A 20,544-nucleotide genomic window follows, 5' to 3' on the forward strand; every position below is an offset into this window, starting at 1 on the left:
GGAGCCTCCAAGACGGCGCAGTTAGGAATGAAATTCCTGCAATAAGAGCACATACCTAAAAAGGACATAAGCTGTTTGTATGTGCACGGTTTAGGCAGGTTCTGAATAGCTTCAGCTCTTTTAGGTGAAATGGATTTTCCTTCAGCGGTGATGATGTGACCTAGGAAGGTAACTTCAGTCTGAACAAACTGTAATTTAGACAGACTTGCTTTGTGTCCTGCAGCATGCAGGTGTTTCAGCAGCTTGACCGTGTCTGCTGCGCAAGTTTCCTGATCCTCACTGCAGATCATCAAGTCGTCAACGTACTGCAGCAGGGCGGTGCCTGGGGACAAGACAAGATCATCCAGGCTGTCTTTCAGTGCCATATTGTAGATTGTAGGGCTTTCTGAATATCCCTGACACAGTCTGGTAAAGGTGTATGATTTTCCGTTAAATTCAAAAGCGAACCAGAATTGACTGTCTTTGTGAATGGGCACGCTGAAAAAAGCATTGGCCAAATCAATTACTGAAAAACATTTTGCTTGGGCGGAACCTGAGAAAGAATGGTGTAGGGGTTCGGTACCGTAGGCGCGCGTGGTTGGACCGCCGCATTTACTGCTTGCAGATCCTGGACAAACCTCCATTCTGTTGGCTGTCCTTTGTCTCTGATTTTCTTAAATGGGAAGAGTGGAGTCCTCACTGGAGAGTTGTCACATGGGACGACGACTCCTGCTTTCAAAAGAGAGTTAAACACCGGTGTTATTCCTTCAATTGCTTTTCTCTTTAAAGCGTATTGCTGTTTGCATGGTCTGTAGTCAGATTTTGGCGTGATGACCACTGGGTCACACCCTTTGATCAAACCTACATCATATTTGTGTGTGGCCCACATGGAAGCCGGAACTTCCTGTAAGGCTGGATACTGCGTCAGAGCGTCCTCCGACAAAAACACGTGGTGTGGAGTGTGTGTGGAATGTTGAGGTACCAAGTGCACTGTACGCTGCGCATGAAAGTTGGACTGAAAAAGTTTTTTGTAAGCATGCAAAGTAGGTGAATATATCACATTCGGGTCGGAAGTCGTTTGCCAGTCTCCTTCCCGTTGACATCTGTCCACGAAAGGACCCAAGTCCTGCCATCTGTCTCCGTCATGTTTTGACAGAAGGGCATGTGGATCTGTAGAATAAGCATCAACAAATCTCTCTTGTTCGTTAGTGAGAGAAATCGCAAGCGCAGACATATGTTCATCCCAGAATAGAGAGGTTGAGGTCAGTTTGTCCGCATGTGTGCGTAACCATGATTTTTCAAACTTCTCATCAGGACCAGTGGACACATGTGCTGTACAAGACAGGTCAGATGTGTCTCTAAAGGTCGTATTCTGTGAGGAAACAAGCTGTCGAGCAGCCTGTATGAGGGCCTCAGTTACAGCCTCTCCCTTCAGTAGCCACTGATAAGAGTAGAGCAGTGGCTCTGAGCTGAAATTAACACAATCAAAAGAAAAATTATTTACATTGTCCGGAGTGGAAATCAGTGAAATACCTAAACTACACATGAGATCTCTTCCTAATAGATTAACTGGGCATAAGTTTGAAAAATGAATGTTTGAGTGTCTTGCCGTCTGATGTTGTGCAAGACAGAGGAACAGTAAGTTTTTCTTTTATTGTCTGGCCAGACGAACCTATAGTGTGCGCAAATCGTCCACTCATTTTAGGTGGATTGGAAAACATGGAAGATTTTATTACCGAATTTTTGCTCCTGAGTCTACTAAAAACACCATACGTTCACCTTGAACCGTCAGAGCAAATTGTTTGAAACCATTTGACTGTAAAGTCCTGCAGCAGTTGTCATTTAGCTGTTTGTTATTCAAAATCACTCTGTGGGATGTTTTGAGCAGAAAGCGATTCTTCATTGCAAGCAGATAAGCATGAATTTGAATCAATTGAGCATGTATCAAGTGTGAGCGTGTGTGTGTGTGTGTCTGTGCGGTACCGTCTACATCATCATGTGAACGGAAACCTTCGCTGGGCTCCTCCTCTAGTCAGTCTGACGAGAGTGCCCGGGAGGGTGGAACCTGACGTAGCCGGGGGCAGTACTTCCTCCAGTGTCCCATCTCGCCGCAGATGTGGCAAGCGTTTCCTGGATCTCCAGATGCGCCTCCTGTGTCTCTGTTGGACCAATTCCGTCTGAAGTCTCTTCCTCGTCCTCGCCCGCGAAACCTGCCCGCTCCTCTGTTGTTGTTATGCATCGCAGAGAACATCTCCAAGGATGGCAGACACAGTTCCTTCTGTTGTTTTTCCTTCTTCGCCATCTTCTTCTGCTGGAGAGTGTCATAAGCATGGCGTGCGTGTCTTGTGAGGTCAGACAGACGCGCTTCTTCTTTCCATCCGATGTATGACTGCTTTACAGCGTCAAAAACTTCAGGGAGTAAGCCTTTCATCACCAGTTCACACAGGTGACTCTCGTATGTTGAACAGATGAGTCCTCCCACTCCTTCAGGGGGAGGTCGAGCTCCTCCGTGTGTGTTGTATGCAGTGGTGAGGCGGTGAACAAAGTCATCAACTGATTCCTCAGGTTGTTGTTTGCATGTGGTGACTTTAATCATACAGACTTTATCAGGGAACGCAGTTTCGAGGTGGGCAACAGGCGTCCTCACTGCGGCAACGAATCCATCATTTAAGTTGTTTGTCCAGTCTTTGTGTTTGAGAGCAAGTGTCACATCAGGCAATTGTCTAGCCAGCTTTTGGTATTCACAAGGTGCAAGACGTTTGGCCAGGATGCGACGAATCTCAGCTCCAGTGGGTCTGTACTCCTGGCAGAAAGCCAGAAGGTTGGCACCGAATGTCTGGAAGAGTGTGAGCAAAGTCAGCTATGTAAGCGCTAGTCCATGGTCTGTGCACTAACATGCTTCCTTCAGGGCCGGCCACTTCCACCATGGGCAAGCTGATTTCTGGAGCTACTGGTGTGTTGCTCCTTAGGGTACGAACGCTGGTAGTTGCAGAGGCAGCACTCGTAGTAGCAGTTGGTGCAGGGGCACAGCTTGTGGCAGTGGATGATGTAGGAATGAAGCCGATAGGTGAGTTGGCCCAGAACGCCTCTGCATCCATTCCAGGAGTTGGTGTGAGATTTACACTGTCCTCCACATGCTCTGACTGCTCTGCAGCCGATGTTGCAGCTCCTGATGACAGAGGTTGGCTAGGCTGTTGGTGTGGGCCAGGCTGCTACAGTGGTGCAGGCTGTTGATGTGGGGCAAGCTGTTGATGTGGGTCTGGCTGTTGTCGTTGATCAGGCTGTTGTCTGTGGTCAGGCTGTTGCTGTTGGTCCGGCTGTCCACCCTGCCCGGCCCTCCTGCTGACATAGAAGGAGTCCAGGTCGGAATTCACCTTGACCGCGCTCAGCTCTGCAAAGGGATACAAAGCAGAAACAGTGGGAGGGCTCTGTCTCTCATCATGTTGTGTGTGTGTATGGTGGCGGTGTGCAAGCTTCCACAGAGTTGTTATCTTTTCTGCCAGCTACGTCACCACTCTCGTCTTTTCTCCCTCCTAACTCTTTTTGGCATTTCAGTCTTTCCCTGCGTTCTGATTCTTTAACCCAAATTTTAAGGCATCTGTTGTTTAATTCAATTTCTTCTAAAGTTTTAACTTTGATTGTTCTACTTTTATGGAGATGTTTCTCCTTTTCTTCTAATTTTTCTTTTAAAGCGCGTATGTCCTTCACACTGAGTGAACCACCTTTTTGAAACCCATAATGTTTTGTCCAGTCGTGAAGACATGACACGCACTCATCACCATATTTACGTCTCATTAATTTTGTAATGCTGCAGTCTGGTGGTGGAGACTTAGATCGCCCCGAACCCATCTTTCAGATTCCCGGCGGTTTTCTGCCTTAGACTTTTTTGTGTTCCGGCCGGAACCTTTTTTCGAAATTTCTCTTCCACGGACGTCTCCGTAGAAAGGGAACCGCTCAGATCAGCGACAGGGTTCTCGGAAGTGCTCCCTCACCGTCAGGCCCCTCTAAGACCCGGGTCCCTCGTATCTCAAAAACACTTCCCCCTGCAAACGCGCTCCGTATTTCATAAGCCGTCCTTTATTTCCTTGTCCACTCCCTTTGGACTGCGCTCTGATCTGCACACTGTTCTGTATCCTCAGTACAGACAAAAACAAGCTCGGTTCCACGAGCCAACCCTTAGCAACCACTGTCTCGACCACCAGGGTAGACTTGTACCTAATTAATTTTTCTACCTGAATATTAAATTTAAAATTAAAAAAAATTTGTTTGGTCCTAATTATTATATTTTAGATGTTTTCAGCCACATAGTCGTTTTAGAAATATTATTATCTCTATTCCTAGTTATGTTTTCTTTTGTCGTTGTTTGTTTAAGTCTAGTAGGGGATGTTTTAGAATTAATTGTTATTTGCCTTACTTTCCCTAAACCAAATGATCAGAGCCAAGTAAACCTGAAACCAATTTCAAACCCGTTTTCTTTTTTTTTTTCCTTAACAAGTCGCAACAAAATGGAATCTCTCTCACCGGGCCGAGTAGAGGTTGGATTTTGTGTTCGTTGGATCTCGTCAGAGGCGATGCAGACGGGTGAGCAGTCCTCCCACTCAGAACAGCTGTAGAGGTTTGGAGGCTGAGCGACCCTAGTCCTCAGGACTATCGTCCCTGGTCACACCGTCCAGACGACCTGCCGCGGGATCCTGTTCGTAGACGCCAATTTCTGTGGCGGAAATTTTCCATAAAGAAGCAGATGAGAGAGTTGTCCTTTTGTGCGATTTATTGAAATAATAAAGAAAATAAAAATAATGGGGAAAGCAAATAAAAAGCATGGATGTTGATCGTGCACATCAACAAACCAAAAACCAGCTGGGGAGATCAGTGCACACACCACGAAGGTGTGATGCAAAGAGCCTACGATCCTCAAGTTGCTTCTGCCTTTTAACCCCTTTCCTCGGCTCTGGTGGAATGTCTCTCTGCAGCAATGGAATTGTTTGCGCCACCTTATCTCGCTGTGAATGAGAATGTTTGCTTTCTCACTTCTGCATCGTCATGTCTTGTTATCCAAAGTAAGGAACACCGAGCTTCCAAGACAAGATGCATTCGCTTTACCAGCCTTGGGTCTGGTGGGGAGTCAGATAGGATGGAGCCAGAGTCCGGGTGTAAAAGACAAACATATATCAGAAATTATTAGTCAGTCAAATGGAACATCAGACGTTTAGACTTGATGTACGTCAGGGCACAAGAGATTAGTTGTTTGTGTAAGAATGTTCAGTATTGCACCTAACCAGCACATGACGAGTGTGTTGGATAAGAAATAGCACAAGGCAACATTTTTTCCATTACAGGGATCAATATTGGCAAACCTGTGGATAGTTGGAAAATAGGCTATTGACATGCAGACTACTTCAAAACACAACCATTAGTAAGACAAAAAAAAGACACATGGAGACTGTGGGAATCAATGCCACTGTGTCTTGCATGCTATGAGAGCACTCTACCACTTGAGCTAATACCCCTACATGTAACCAATCTTTACAAGGGCCTTTACAAGTCCCTCATAGGGGTGATGTAATGCAGCAATCTCTGAACTCATGGGGTAGACTCCCATCTTGGTCGACGCAGCCAATCTGACTTAAATGATTTATTGTACTTGGGGGTACAACGTATACAACAGTGGTCATACAGATGCAGAGACTGCTTCAGATGACTGGTAGGTGTCGTGTAATGTAACGCTGGTCTTAGTATGTTACAGTGCACAGCATGAGATCACTGTATTGTACAAAGCTCAACAACTAGGCCAAGGCAGATGTAGGTGGATTAAACAACTGCAAGTTAGTTGTATCAGCTACTTTTAATACAATTGAAACAGGCATTTACTGTTACAGTGTTTGGTTCAATTAATAAAACTAATCACCAAGCATTCACTTCATTCACTGGGATGTAGGTGAGCCTGGGAATATATAGTTGGAAAACAGGCTATTGACCTGCAGACTGAGCGAAACCAGATCATGAAAGAAAGACACTTGCAGAATTTGGGCTTCAACCCCAATTCCCATTGCATGCTCAGCAAGCTCTCATTGAAAATATTGTTGTGAAGGATGTAAATTTCCTTGGAGGACAGATGAGGTGGCTAGTGGTTAAGGCGATGGACTGCTATTCCATTGTGCTCTGCACGCGTGGGTTCGACTCCCATCCTCATCGGCCTAGTAAATTATTACTTGTAGTTGGTTTTCAGACACATTTGCTGACATTTTTTCAAAATGAATTAAAAAAAAACATTTGTGAGAAGAAACAAAGACACATGGAGAATGTGGGCATTGATCCCACTGGCTCTCGCATGCAAAGTGAGCGCTCTACCACTTGACCTTAAACCCCTGAGTTTCATGCATTGTTGCTGAACACTTTACAGGTCAATAGTAGGGGTGTTGTACAAATCGCTGAGTGTATGTGGTCGACTTCCATCTTGGTCGACGCTGCCAATTTCGCTGCCAATTTTTGTAGTTGGGTATACAATACAACATTGATCGTAGACGCAAAACCTGCCTCATCGTGTTATGTACCACTGATTTAAGCATGTCACAATGCAGAGTAGTTTGGGTATTGTTACATAGCTAAACTAGGTAAGCGTAGAAACGTTGCCGGTGTGAGCTTCTTTGGAGAGAAAGGAAAAAAGCATTTACTGGTATAGCGTTTTTGTTCAATTTAAAGAGCAAATCAAGCCCACCAGAGCACCAAGTGAAGTGTTTTCCTTCGGTAAAGTATCTTACACGAGCTCACCAGCCGCTGCACTGCAGCCGCAGGGGATGGCTGGACATGCAGAGATCAATTTCCACAACGAGGGATCTATTTATCGATTTATTGTACTTGGGGTTACAACATATACAACAGTGGTCATACAGATGCAGAGACTGCTTCAGGTCACTGGTAGGTGTCGTGTAACGTAACGCTAGTCTGACTGATGTTACAGTGCACAGCATGAGATCACTGTATTGTACAAAGCTCAACAACTAGGCCAAGGCAGATGTAGGTGGGTTTAACAACTGCATGTTAGTTGTATCAGCTACTTTTAATACAATTGAAACAGGCATTTACTGTTACAGTGTTTGGTTCAATTAAAAAAAACTAATCACCAAGCACTCATCTCAATCACTGGGATGTTGGTGAGCCTGGGAATATATAGTTGGAAAACAGGCTTTTGACCTGCAGACTGAGCGAAACCAGATCATGAAAGACACTTGCAGAATTTGGGCTTCAACCCCAATTCCCATTGCGTGCTCACCAAGCTCTCATTGAAAATATTGCTGTGAAGGATGTAAATTTCCTTGGAGGAAAGATGAGGTGGCCGAGTGGTTAAGGCGATGGACTGCTAATCCATTGTGCTCTCCACGCGTGGGTTTTACTCCCATCCTCGTCGGCCTATTAAATTATTACTTGTAGTTGGTTTTCAGACACATTTGTTGACATTTTTTCAAAATGAATAAAAAAAAAAAAAACATTTGTGAGAAGAAACAAAGACACATGGAGAATGTGGGCATCAATCCCACTGCCTCTCGCATGCTAAGCGAGCTCTCTACCACTTGAGCTAATTCCCCTGAGATTTACACATCATTGCAGAATACTTTACAGGTAATAGTAGGGTTGTTGTACAAATAGCAGCATGTAGGGTGTCGACTTCCATCTTGGTCGACGCTGCCAATATCGCTGCCAATTTTTGTAGTTGGGTATACAATACATATACAACATTGATCGTAGACGCAAAACCTGCCTCATCGTGTTATGTACCACTGATTTAAGCATGTCACAATGCAGAACATTACATTGGGGTATTGTTACATAGCTAAACTACGTAAGCGTAATACCGTTGCCGGTGTGAGCTTCTTTGGAGAGAAAGAAAAAAAGCATTTACTGGTATAGCGTTTTTGTTCAATTTAAAGAGCAAATTAAGCCCACCAGAGCACCAAGTGAAGTGTTTTCCTTCGGTAAAGTATCTTACACGAGCTCACCAGCCGCTGCACTGCAGCCGCAGGGGATGGGTGGACAAGCAGAGATTAATTTCCACAACGAGGGATCTATTTATCGATTTATTGTACTTGGGGTTACAACATATACAACAGTGGTCATACAGATGCAGAGACTGCTTCAGGTCACGGGTAGGTGTCATGTAACGTAACGCTGGTCTGAGTATGTTACAGTGCACAGCATGAGATCACTGTATTGTACAAAACTCAACAACTAGGCCAAGGCAGATGTAGGTGGGTTAAACAACTGCACGTTAGTTGTATCAGCTACTTTTAATACAATTGAAACAGGCATTTACTGTTACAGTGTTTGGTTCAATTAAAAAAACTAATCACCAAGCATTCACTTCATTCACTGGGATGTTGGTGAGCCTGGGAATATATAGTTGGAAAACAGGCTATTGACCTGCAGACTGAGCGAAACCAGATCATGAAAGAAAGACACTTGCAGAATTTGGGCTTCAACCCCGATTCCCATTGCGTGCTCAGCAAGCTCTCATTGGAAATATTGCTGTGAAGGATGTAAATTTCCTTGGAAGAAAGATGAGGTGGCCGAGTGGTTAAGGCGATGAACTGCTAATCCATTGTGCTCTGCACACGTGGGTTTGACTCTCATCCTCGTCGGCCTATTAAATTATTACTTGTAGTTCGTTTTCAGACACATTTGCTGACATTTTTTCAAAATGAATAAAAAAAACATTTGTGAGAATAAACAAAGACACACGGAGAATGTTGGCATCGATCCCACTGCCTCTCGCATGCTAAGCAAGCGCTGTACCACTTGAGCTAATTCCCCTGAGTTTTACACATCTATGCAGAATACTTTACAGGTAATAGTAGGGTTGTTGTACAAATAGCAGCATGTTTGTGGTCGACTTCCATCTTGGTCGACGCTGCCAATTTTGCTGCCAATTTTTGTAGTTGGCGATACAATACATATACAACATTGATCGTAAACGCAAAACCTGCCTCATCGTGTTATGCACCACTGATTTAAGCATGTCACAATGCAGAGCATTACATTAGGGTATTGTTACACAGCTAAACTAGGTAAGCGTAGAAACGTTGCCGGTGTGAGCTTCTTTGGAGAGAAAGGAAAAAAGCATTCACTGGTACAGCGTTTTGTTCAATTTAAGGAGCAAATCAAGCCCACCAGAGCACCAAGTGAAGTGTTTTCCTTTGGTAAAGTATCTTACACGAGCTCAACAGGCGCTGCACTGCAGCCGCAGGGGATGGGTGAGAATAAGAATAAGAAAACCTTTAATAGTCCCGCAGTGGGGAAATTACCTCTCACAACAGCAGTACAGAAGAGCAAGAATACAGGTACAGAACAGTTTGTGTTGGCACAGTACAAAGCAGTACAGTACAGTTAGAGAGAGTATGAGGTCATTGCAGGGTTATTGCACAGTAATGGGTATAAGATTTTTACCGATAACAATATACATGATTGTTCACAGACTTACACAAATATTGTGCAGAGCAGGTTGCTATATAAACCACTGATGCAGTGGGTGGGTGACTGTGGTGGGACGTGGTCAACAGTTCTGATTGTACAGTCTGACAGCAGCAGGTAGGAAGGATCTACGATATCTCTCCTTCACACAGCGAGGGTGGATCAGTCTGCTACTGAAGCTGCTCTCCAGAGCAGACAGTGAGTCCTCCAGTGGGTGAGAGACCTGGTCCATGATGGATGTCAGTTTAGCCAGGACCCTTCTCTCACCCACCTCCTGCACCGTGTCCAGAGTGCAGCCCAGGACAGAGCTGGACTTCTTGATGATCCTGTCCAGTCCCTTCCTGTCCCTCGCTGTGATGCTGCTGCCCCAGCAGACCACACCGTACAGGATGGCTGATGCCACCACAGAGTCATAGAAGGTCTTCAGGAGTGGCCCCTTCACTCCAAAAGACCGCAGTCTCCTCAGCAGGTGTCTGCTCTGACCCTTCCTGTACAGTGCATCCGTGTTATGAGTCCAGTCCAGTTTATTGTTCAGATGCACTCCCAGGTACTTGTAAGAGTCCACTCTCTCAATGTCCCTTCCCTGGATGTGCATCGGTGGTATGACAGCAGGCTGCTGTCTGCGGAAATCCACCACCATCTCCTTTGTTTTCCCTGCATTGATCAGGAGGTGGTTCCGCTGGCACCAGTCCACAAAGTTCTGAGTGAGGCCTCTGTACTCTGCATCGTCATCATCTGTGATCAGTCCGACGATCGCAGAGTCATCAGAGAACTTCTGCAGAACACAGCTGTCCGTGTTGTGTCTGAAGTCTGACGTGTAGAGGGTGAAAAGGAAGGGGGCCAGTACAGTCCCCTGTGGGGCCCCCACACTGCAGGTCAGAGTGTCAGACACACAGTCCCTGGCTCTCACAAACTGAGGCCTGTTTGTGAGATAGTCCATAATCCACTCCGTCAGATGAAGGTCCACACCAGCCTCCTCCAGTTTGTGTTTCACACACGGATCCACACAGATCCTCACAGTGCTGCCGGGCTTCTCTAGGTGGGAAAGGGCTCGATGTAGGAGGAAGATGACGGCGTCGTCTACTCCTATGCCGTGTCGGTAGGCAAACTGCAGCGGGTCCAGGTAGGTTCCCACTGCAGAGCGGAGGTTACCCAGGACCAGTCTCTCCAGTGTCTTCATCAGGTGTGATGTCAGAGCCACTGGTCTTAAGCTGCTGGGGTCTTTGGCGTGCGGTGTCTTGGGCACTGGTACCACGCAGGAGGTCTTCCAGAGCTGTGGTACCACCCTCAGCTTGAGGCTCAGGTTGAAGACATTCTCCATAACTTCACACAGTTCGCCTGCACAGGACTTAAGGAGTCTGGAGCTGATGCCGTCTGGTCCAGCTGCTTTCCTGAACTACTGGGTTTTCTAAATATACCCATTCCCACTAGAAGGTGGTCAAATGATCTGCTCGGCTAGCTGAGACCCTGAATCATCTGTGAACAGCTGCCTTTGTTAGGTAAAGAGGGCCATCACTGACGCACTCTAGGTGGTGGGTTGCGTGGGCTTGCTGACCCTGCTCCTGTCTGCAAGGCTGCACAGTTCCTATGAGTCTAAGAGTGACATCCACTGTTACAATGTTCAACCGCTATGTGCTTGGATTTACAACGTGAAAGGACGAGTGTCATTGTTGCGGTCTCACCGAAGGAAGCAATAAGATATCATCATCAATAATACAATAAGACAGTTTTAGATCCTTCTCAAATGTGGCGAAGCTTTGTTTATTTACAAAAAAAAACTAGTTCAAATATTGTTTGCACTGTAACGTCATCAAAAATTACAGAAAAGATGACAGTACACTCATCAAGTTTTAACAAATGTGCAATAAAAAATATAAACAGAAAACGCTTGAAAACGTTTTTTATATTCCGTTTATTTCGTTATTACTGCTTTCACCTGTAACACATAAAGTCATTGTAGAGCTACAACCATGTTCCTACAAAGTTAACCAGATGTTTATTTCGTTATTCCCTCTTTCATGTCCGTCTGTTGAATGAAAGTGGGCGTGGCCATCCACGTAACAGAGCAGGGACACTGGGGGAAGGGGAAACGCTCATCAACACGCAGGACAAAGATCTGCGTTTCTCTGCTGCTACAGCCTCGGCTGCGTTGGGTTGTTAGTGTCCCTTTCACCTCTACCACATGAAATGTGTTCCTGCTAAGTTGATCTTGAGCTGCTATCAGAATCGTTTTTATTCCCCAGGTTTGAACAGGGCAAACATTACTTTTATTTACAAAAAAATTAAAACGTTCACATGTGATTTGCCCGCTTTGATGTAGACAAAATTCTTGAAAGCGTTTTACATTACATCCCGTTTATTTCGTTATCCCCACTTTCATATCTGTCTGATAAATAAAAGTGGGCGGGGCTATCAGTCCCGTAGCAAAGGTAAGCGCTGACTGTGGGGGCTGGGCGCATCAACATACAGGACAAAGACCTGTGTTCCTCTGCCACAGCCTCCTCTTTCAGACTGTTGCTTTGGGCCGTTACTCCCCCACTTACTGGAGCCACATGTTGACAAAGTTGACCAGCCGCTTTCATGTAGACACCAAACTCTATAAAGCATTTTACTTTACATTCCGTTTATTTCGTTATTAATATACATGTAATTGCAAATGCTGCTCTGAGTGTAACGGAGTTAAAATTAATTCCACTTGTGGTCAGCTGAGGGCGCTGTCTTCCCCCCTCCGGGGTGGGGTGTCACCAAGAAGACAAGGGAGAAGAAGAAGACTGAAGAGTTGTGGCGGGGAAGAAGTCAAGAACGACGCCTGATGACCCCACTGAAAAAGTAGCGATGGCAGCGTGAACGGCCAGACTGTTGTTCAGTCCAGGAAGTTTGTTTGAGTGTTTTGCACAGGCGTATTGTTCTCTCTTTTTGGGAAAGGTTTTGCTTCAAGGATGCTAACTGCATGGAGATGAGTACCTTGTGCTAGTCCCATTAATAAACGGTACAACGTGAACAGACGACGTCCTCCCGACCGTCATTTAATATATAAAACACAACGCAGAGTCACTAAAGAAGGGTTGCTAAACTAACCGGTTGGACGCCAAGTTCAATTGAGTTAGTTACATGAGCTCTTTTACTTTGATGAGTTTTGTGTCTACATGAAAGCGGGCAGAAAAACGTCCATGCGTGTGTCACGCTGAAAGCGGCTGGTGAACCTCTTGGGAACATGGCTGTAGCTCTGCAATGACTTTATGTGGTACAGGTGAAAGGGAAAATAACAAAATAAACGGAAATATAAAACAGAAACGCTTTCAAGCGTTTTCTGTTTAAATTTTTTATTGCACATTTGTTAAAACTAGATGGGTGTACTGTCTTTTTTCCTAATTCTTAGTGACGTTACAGTGCAAAGCGTATGGGATTTTTTTGTAAATAAAAATAATTAAATAAATGGAATATAAAACGATAACGTTTCAAGCGTTTTCTGTTTATATTTTGTAAATAAAAATAAACCCGGTGAATAAAAACGATTCTGATTCTGAAAGCAGCTGATCAACTTCGTAGGAACACATTTCATATGGTACAGGTGAAAGGGACACTAACAACCCAACGCAGCCGAGGCTGTAGCAGCAGAGAAACGCAGATCTTTGTCCTGCGTGTTGATGCGCGTTCCCCTTCCCCCAGTGTCACCGCTCTGGGACGTGGATGGCCACGCCCACTTTCATTCACCAGACGGACATGAAAGAGGAAATAACGAAATAAACAGCTGGTTACCTTTGTAGGAACATGGCTGTAGCTCTGCAATGACTTTATGTGGTACAGGTGAAAGGAGTAATAACCAAATAAACGGAATATAAAATGGAAACGCTTTCAAGCGTTTTCTGTTCACCCAAACTAGATGGGTGTACTGTCATCTTTTCAGTCATTTTTAGCATTTGCATGTTGTTGTATATGAATAACGAAATTACGTTTGACAAAACTGTGAAGAGTTCCGTGTCTACATGAAAGCGGGCAGAACAACGTCCGTCTATGACTCACTGCCGAAAGCGGCTGGTGAAACATGGCTGTAGCTCTGCAATGACTTATTATGTGGTACAGGTGAAAGGGGAAATAACGAAATAAATGGAATATAAAACCGAAACGCTTTCAAGCGTTTTTTTGGTTTATAATATATTTTTAATTGCACATTTGTTAAAACTAGATGGGTGAGCGGTGTACTGTCGTCTTTTCTGCAATTTTTAGTAACGTTACAGTGAAATAATGTGTGAACTTTATTTATTTTTTTTGTAAATAAGCAAAGCAGCAAAACTGTTTTATTGTCTTGTTTTTTATTGCTTCCTTCGGTGAGACCGCAACAATGACACTCGTCCTTTCACGTTGTAAATCCAAGCACATAGCGGTGGAACATTGTAACAGTGGATGTCACTCATAGACTCATAGGAACATGAGTAGGAACCCTGCTCTGCCTTGCAGGCAGCAGCAGGGTCAGCGAGCCCATGCGTCCCACCCCACAGAGAGCGTCGGTGATGGCCCTCTTTACGTAACAAAAGCGGCTCTTGGCAGGGTGCCAGCTGGAGCGTGGCGGACAAGTGAACACCCAGCCGTAGTTAGGGGTATATGTAAAGGTGTACGTCCCTTAGTAGTTCTAGTGTTAAGCATGTCACAATGCAGAACATTACATTGGGGTATTGTTACATAGCTAAACTACGTAAGCGTAATACCGTTGCCGGTGTGAGCTTCTTTGGAGAGAAAGAAAAAAAGCATTTACTGGTACAGCGTTTTTGTTCAATTTAAAGAGCAAATCAAGCCCACCAGAGCACCAAGTGAAGTGTTTTCCTTCGGTAAAGTATCTTACACGAGCTCACCAGCCGCTGCACTGCAGCCGCAGGGGATGGGTGGACAAGCAGAGATTAATTTCCACAACGAGGGATCTATTTATCGATTTATTGTACTTGGGGTTACAACATATACAACAGTGGTCATACAGATGCAAAGACTGCTTCAGGTCACTGGTAGGTGTCGTGTAATGTAACGCTGGTCTTAGTATGTTACAGTGCACAGCATGAGATCACTGTATTGTACAAAGCTCAACAACTAGGCCAAGGCAGATGTAGGTGGGTTAAACAACTGCATGTTAGTTGTATCAGCTACTTTTAATACAATTGAAACAGGCATTTACTGTTACAGTGTTTGGTTCAATTAAAAAAACTAATCACCAAGCATTTACTTCATTCACTGGGATGTTGGTGAGCCTGGGAATATATAGTTGGAAAACAGGCTATATACCTGCAGACTGAGCGAAACCAGATCATAAAAGAAAGACACTTGCAGAATTTGGGCTTCAACCCCAATTCCCATTGCGTGCTCAGCAAGCTCTCATTGGAAATATTGCTGTGAAGGATGTAAATTTCCTTGGAAGAAAGATGAGGTGGCCGAGTGGTTAAGGCGATGGACTGCTAATCCATTGTGCTCTGCACGCGTGGGTTCGACTCCCATCCTCGTCGGCCTATTAAATTATTACTTGTAGTTGGTTTTCAGACACATTTGCTGACATTTTTTCAAAATGAATAAAAAAAACATTTGTGAGAAGAAACAAAGACACATGGAGAATGTGGGCATCGATCCCACTGCCTCTCGCATGCTAAGCAAGCGCTCTACCACTTGAGCTAATTCCCCTGAGTATTACACATCACGTTGCAGAATACTTTACAGGTAATAGTAGGGTTGTTGTACAAATAGCAGCATGTATGCGGTCGACTTCCATCTTGGTCGACGCTGCCAATTTCGCTGCCAATTTTTGTAGTTGGCGATACAATACATATACAACATTGATCGTAGACGCAAAACCTGCCTCATCGTGTTATGTACCACTGATTTAAGCATGTCACAATGCAGAGCATTACATTAGGGTATTGTTACACAGCTAAACTAGGTAAGCGTAATACCGTTGCCGGTGTGAGCTTCTTTGGAGAGAAAGGAAAAAAGCATTCACTGGTAAAGCGTTTTGTTCAATTTAAGGAGCAAATCAAGCCCACCAGAGCACCAAGTGAAGTGTTTTCCCTTGGTAAAGTATCTTACACGAGCTCACCAGGCGCTGCACTGCAGCCGCAGGGGATGGGTGGACATGCAGAGATTAATTTCCACAACGAGGGATCTATTTATCGATTTATTGTACTTGGGGTTACAACATATACAACAGTGGTCATACAGATGCAGAGACTGCTTCAGGTCACTGGTAGGTGTTGTGTAACGTAACGCTAGTCTGACTATGTTACAGTGCACAGCATGAGATCACTGTATTGTACAAAGCTCAACAACTAGGCCAAGGCAGATGTAGGTGGGTTAAACAACTGCAAGTTAGTTGTATCAGCTACTTTTAATACAATTGAAACAGGCATTTACTGTTACAGTGTTTGGTTCAATTAAAAAAACTAATCACCAAGCATTCACTTCATTCACTGGGATGTTGGTGAGCCTGGGAATATATAGTTGGAAAACAGGCTATTGACCTGCAGACTGAGCGAAACCAGATCATGAAAGAAAGACACTTGCAGAATTTGGGCTTCAACCCCAATTCCCATTGCATGCTCAGCAAGCTCTCATTGAAATATTGCTGTGAAGGATGTAAACTTCCTTGGAGGAAAGATGAGGTGGCCGAGTGGTTAAGGCGATGGACTGCTAATCCATTGTGCTCTGCACGCGTGGGTTCGACTCCCATCCTCATCGGCCTATTAAATTATTACTTGTAGTTGGTTTTCAGACACATTTGCTGACATTTTTTCAAAATGAATTAAAAAAAAACATTTGTCAGAAGAAACAAAGACACATGGAGAATGTGGGCATCGATCCCACTGCCTCTCGCATGCTAAGCAAGCGCTCTACCACTTGAGCTAATTCCCCTGAGTTTTACACATTGTTGCAGAATACTTTACAGGTAATAGTAGGGTTGTTGTACAAATAGCAGCATGTATGTGGTCGACTTCCATCTTGGTCGACGCTGCCAATTTCGCTGCCAATTTTTGTAGTTGGCGATACAATACATATACAACATTGATCGTAGACGCAAAACCTGCCTCATCGTGTTATGTACCACTGATTTAAGCATGTCACAATGCAGAGCATTACATTAGGGTATTGTTACACAGCTAAACTAGGTAAGCGTAGAAACGTTGCCGGTGTGAGCTTCTTTGGAGAGAAAGGAAAAAAGCATTTACTGGTACAGCGTTTTTGTTCAATTTAAAGAGCAAATCAAGCCCACCAGAGCACCAAGTGAAGTGTTTTCCTTCGGTAAAGTATCTTACACGAGCTCACCAGGCGCTGCACTGCAGCCGCAGGGGATGGGTGGACATGCAGAGATTAATTTCCACAACGAGGGATCTATTTATCGATTTATTGTACTTGGGGTTACAACATATACAACAGTGGTCATACAGATGCAGAGACTGATTCAGGTCACTGGTAGGTGTTGTGTAATGTAACGCTGGTCTGAGTATGTTACAGTGCACAGCATGAGATCACTGTATTGTACAAAGCTCAACAACTAGGCCAAGGCAGATGTAGGTGGGTTAAACAACTGCACGTTAGTTGTATCAGCTACTTTTAATACAATTGAAACAGGCATTTACTGTTACAGTGTTTGGTTCAATTAAAAAAACTAATCACCAAGCATTCACTTCATTCACTGGGATGTTGGTGAGCCTGGGAATATATAGTTGGAAAACAGGCTATTGACCTGCAGACTGAGCGAAACCAGATCATGAAAGAAAGACACTTGCAGAATTTGGGCTTCAACCCCAATTCCCATTGCATGCTCAGCAAGCTCTCATTGGAAATATTGCTGTGAAGGATGTGAATTTCCTTGGAGGAAAGATGAGGTGGCCGAGTGGTTAAGGCGATGGACTGCTAATCCATTGTGCTCTGCACGCGTGGGTTCGACTCCCATCCTCATCGGCCTATTAAATTATTACTTGTAGTTGGTTTTCAGACACATTTGCTGACATTTTTTCAAAATGAATTAAAAAAAAACATTTGTCAGAAGAAACAAAGACACATGGAGAATGTGGGCATCGATCCCACTGCCTCTCGCATGCTAAGCGAGCACTCTACCACTTGAGCTAATTCCCCTGAGTTTTACACATCATTGCAGAGTACTTTACAGGTAATAGTAGAGTTGTTGTACAAATAGCAGCATGTATGGTGTCGACTTCCATCTTGGTTGACGCTGCCAATTTCGCTGCCAATTTTTGTAGTTGGGTATACAATACATATACAACATTGATCGTAGACGCAAAACCTGCCTCATCGTGTCATGTACCACTGATTTAAGCATGTCACAATGCAGAGCATTACATTGGGGTATTGTTACATAGCTAAACTAGGTAAGCGTAATACCGTTGCCGGTGTGAGCTTCTTTGGAGAGAAAGGAAAAAAGCATTTACTGGTACAGCGTTTTTGTTCAATTTAAAGAGCAAATCAAGCCTACCAGAGCACCAAGTGAAGTGTTTTCCTTCGGTAAAGTATCTTACACGAGCTCACCAGGCGCTGCACTGCAGCCGCAGGGGATGGGTGGACATGCAGAGATTAATTTCCACAACGAGGGATCTATTTATCCATTTATTGTACTTGGGGTTACAACATATACAACAGTGGTCATACAGATGCAGAGACTGATTCAGGTCACTGGTAGGTGTTGTGTAATGTAACGCTGGTCTGAGTATGTTACAGTGCACAGCATGAGATCACTGTATTGTACAAAGCTCAACAACTAGGCCAAGGCAGATGTAGGTGGGTTAAACAACTGCACGTTAGTTGTATCAGCTACTTTAAATACAATTGAAACAGGTTTTTACTGTTACAGTGTTTGGTTCAATTAAAAAAACTAATCACCAAGCATTTACTTCATTCACTGGGATATTGGTGAGCCTGGGAATATATAGTTGGAAAACAGGCTATTGACCTGCAGACTGAGCGAAACCAGATCATGAAAGAAAGACACTTGCAGAATTTGGGCTTCAACCCCAATTCCCATTGCGTGCACAGCAAGCTCTCATTGGAAATATTGCTGTGAAGGATGTAAATTTCCTTGGAAGAAAGATGAGGTGGCCGAGTGGTTAAGGCGATGGACTGCTAATCCATTGTGCTCTGCACGCGTGGGTTCGACTCCCATCCTCATCGGCCTATTAAATTATTACTTGTAGTTGGTTTTCAGACACATTTGCTGACATTTTTTCAAAATGAATAAAAAAAACATTTGTCAGAAGAAACAAAGACACATGGAGAATGTGGGCATCGATCCCACTGCCTCTCGCATGCTAAGCGAGCACTCTACCACTTGAGCTAATTCCCCTGAGCTTTACACATCATTGCAGAGTACTTTACAGGTAATAGAAGGATTGTTGTACAAATAGCAGCATGTATGGTGTCGACTTCCATCTTGGTTGACGCTGCCAATTTCGCTGCCAATTTTTGTAGTTGGCGATACAATACATATACAACATTGATCGTAGACGCAAAACCTGCCTCATCGTGTCATGTACCACTGATTTAAGCATGTCACAATGCAGAGCATTACATTGGGGTATTGTTACATAGCTAAACTAGGTAAGCGTAATACCGTTGCCGGTGTGAGCTTCTTTGGAGAGAAAGGAAAAAAAGCATTTACTAGTACAGCGTTTTTGTTCAATATTAAAGAGCAAATCAAGCCTACCAGAGCACCAAGTGAAGTGTTTTCCTTCGGTAAAGTATCTTACACGAGCTCACCAGGCGCTGCACTGCAGCCGCAGGGGATGGGTGGACATGCAGAGATTAATTTCCACAACGAGGGATCTATTTATCGATTTATTGTACTTGGGGTTACAACATATACAACAGTGGTCATACAGATGCAGAGACTGCTTCAAGTCACTGGTAGGTGTTGTGTAATGTAACGCTGGTCTGAGTATGTTACAGTGCACAGCATGAGATCACTGTATTGTACAAAGCTCAACAACTAGGCCAAGGCAGATGTAGGTGGGTTAAACAACTGCACGTTAGTTGTATCAGCTACTTTAAAAACAATTGAAACAGGCATTTACTGTTACAGTGTTTGGTTCAATTAAAAAAACTAATCACCAAGCATTCACTTCATTCACTGGGATGTTGGTGAGCCTGGGAATATATAGTTGGAAAACAGGCTATTGACCTGCAGACTGAGCGAAACCAGATCATGAAAGAAAGACACTTGCAGAATTTGGGCTTCAACCCCAATTCCCATTGCATGCTCAGCAAGCTCTCATTGGAAATATTGCTGTGAAGGATGTAAAATTTCCTTGGACGAAAGATGAGGTGGCCGAGTGGTTAAGGCGATGGACTGCTAATCCATTGTGCTCTGCACGCGTGGGTTCGACTCCCATCCTCATCGGCCTATTAAATTATTACTTGTAGTTGGTTTTCAGACACATTTGCTGACATTTTTTCAAAATGAATTAAAAAAAAACATTTGTGAGAAGAAACAAAGACACATGGAGAATGTGGGCATCGATCCCACTGCCTCTCGCATGCTAAGCGAGCACTCTACCACTTGAGCTAATTCCCCTGAGTTTTACACATCATTGCAGAGTACTTTACAGGTAATAGTAGGGTTGTTGTACAAATAGCAGCATGTAGGGTGTCGACTTCCATCTTGGTCGACTCTGCCAATATCGCTGCCAATTTTTGTAGTTGGGTATACAATACATATACAACATTGATCGTAGACGCAAAACCTGCCTCATCGTGTCATGTACCACTGATTTAAGCATGTCACAATGCAGAGCATTACATTGGGGTATTGTTACATAGCTAAACTAGGTAAGCGTAATACCGTTGCCGGTGTGAGCTTCTTTGGAGAGAAAGGAAAAAAGCATTTACTGGTACAGCGTTTTTGTTCAATTTAAAGAGCAAATCAAGCCTACCAGAGCACCAAGTGAAGTGTTTTCCTTCGGTAAAGTATCTTACACGAGCTCACCAGGCGCTGCACTGCAGCCGCAGGGGATGGGTGGACATGCAGAGATTAATTTCCACAACGAGGGATCTATTTATCGATTTATTGTACTTGGGGTTACAACATATACAACAGTGGTCATACAGATGCAGAGACTG

At 44.2% G+C, this 20,544-nt stretch overlaps 11 non-coding genes across 11 annotated transcripts; 8 read left to right on the top strand and 3 right to left on the bottom strand.

The window, feature by feature from the left end:
- The first annotated feature begins 6,090 nt into the window (after nucleotides 1-6,090).
- On the top strand, nucleotides 6,091-6,171 carry trnas-gcu (transfer RNA serine (anticodon GCU)). The gene has a single exon. It is a non-coding gene; the product is annotated as a tRNA-Ser (tRNA).
- Nucleotides 6,172-7,302: 1,131 nt separating this feature from the next.
- Nucleotides 7,303-7,384, top strand: trnas-gcu (transfer RNA serine (anticodon GCU)). Its single transcript has one exon. It is a non-coding gene; the product is annotated as a tRNA-Ser (tRNA).
- Nucleotides 7,385-8,530: 1,146 nt separating this feature from the next.
- trnas-gcu (transfer RNA serine (anticodon GCU)) lies at nucleotides 8,531-8,612 on the top strand. The gene has a single exon. It is a non-coding gene; the product is annotated as a tRNA-Ser (tRNA).
- Nucleotides 8,613-14,848: 6,236 nt separating this feature from the next.
- trnas-gcu (transfer RNA serine (anticodon GCU)) lies at nucleotides 14,849-14,930 on the top strand. Its single transcript has one exon. It is a non-coding gene; the product is annotated as a tRNA-Ser (tRNA).
- A 1,140-nt stretch (nucleotides 14,931-16,070) lies between these two features.
- On the top strand, nucleotides 16,071-16,152 carry trnas-gcu (transfer RNA serine (anticodon GCU)). Its single transcript has one exon. It is a non-coding gene; the product is annotated as a tRNA-Ser (tRNA).
- A 1,142-nt stretch (nucleotides 16,153-17,294) lies between these two features.
- trnas-gcu (transfer RNA serine (anticodon GCU)) lies at nucleotides 17,295-17,376 on the top strand. Its single transcript has one exon. It is a non-coding gene; the product is annotated as a tRNA-Ser (tRNA).
- Nucleotides 17,377-17,477: 101 nt separating this feature from the next.
- Nucleotides 17,478-17,550, bottom strand: trnaa-agc (transfer RNA alanine (anticodon AGC)). Its single transcript has one exon. It is a non-coding gene; the product is annotated as a tRNA-Ala (tRNA).
- Nucleotides 17,551-18,518: 968 nt separating this feature from the next.
- Nucleotides 18,519-18,600, top strand: trnas-gcu (transfer RNA serine (anticodon GCU)). Its single transcript has one exon. It is a non-coding gene; the product is annotated as a tRNA-Ser (tRNA).
- Nucleotides 18,601-18,699: 99 nt separating this feature from the next.
- trnaa-agc (transfer RNA alanine (anticodon AGC)) lies at nucleotides 18,700-18,772 on the bottom strand. Its single transcript has one exon. It is a non-coding gene; the product is annotated as a tRNA-Ala (tRNA).
- A 971-nt stretch (nucleotides 18,773-19,743) lies between these two features.
- trnas-gcu (transfer RNA serine (anticodon GCU)) lies at nucleotides 19,744-19,825 on the top strand. Its single transcript has one exon. It is a non-coding gene; the product is annotated as a tRNA-Ser (tRNA).
- A 101-nt stretch (nucleotides 19,826-19,926) lies between these two features.
- trnaa-agc (transfer RNA alanine (anticodon AGC)) lies at nucleotides 19,927-19,999 on the bottom strand. The gene has a single exon. It is a non-coding gene; the product is annotated as a tRNA-Ala (tRNA).
- Between the last annotated feature and the right edge of the window lie 545 nt (nucleotides 20,000-20,544).

The sequence above is a fragment of the Betta splendens genome, chromosome 21 (assembly GCF_900634795.4).
Source record: "Betta splendens chromosome 21, fBetSpl5.4, whole genome shotgun sequence".
Classification (NCBI taxonomy): domain Eukaryota; kingdom Metazoa; phylum Chordata; class Actinopteri; order Anabantiformes; family Osphronemidae; genus Betta; species Betta splendens.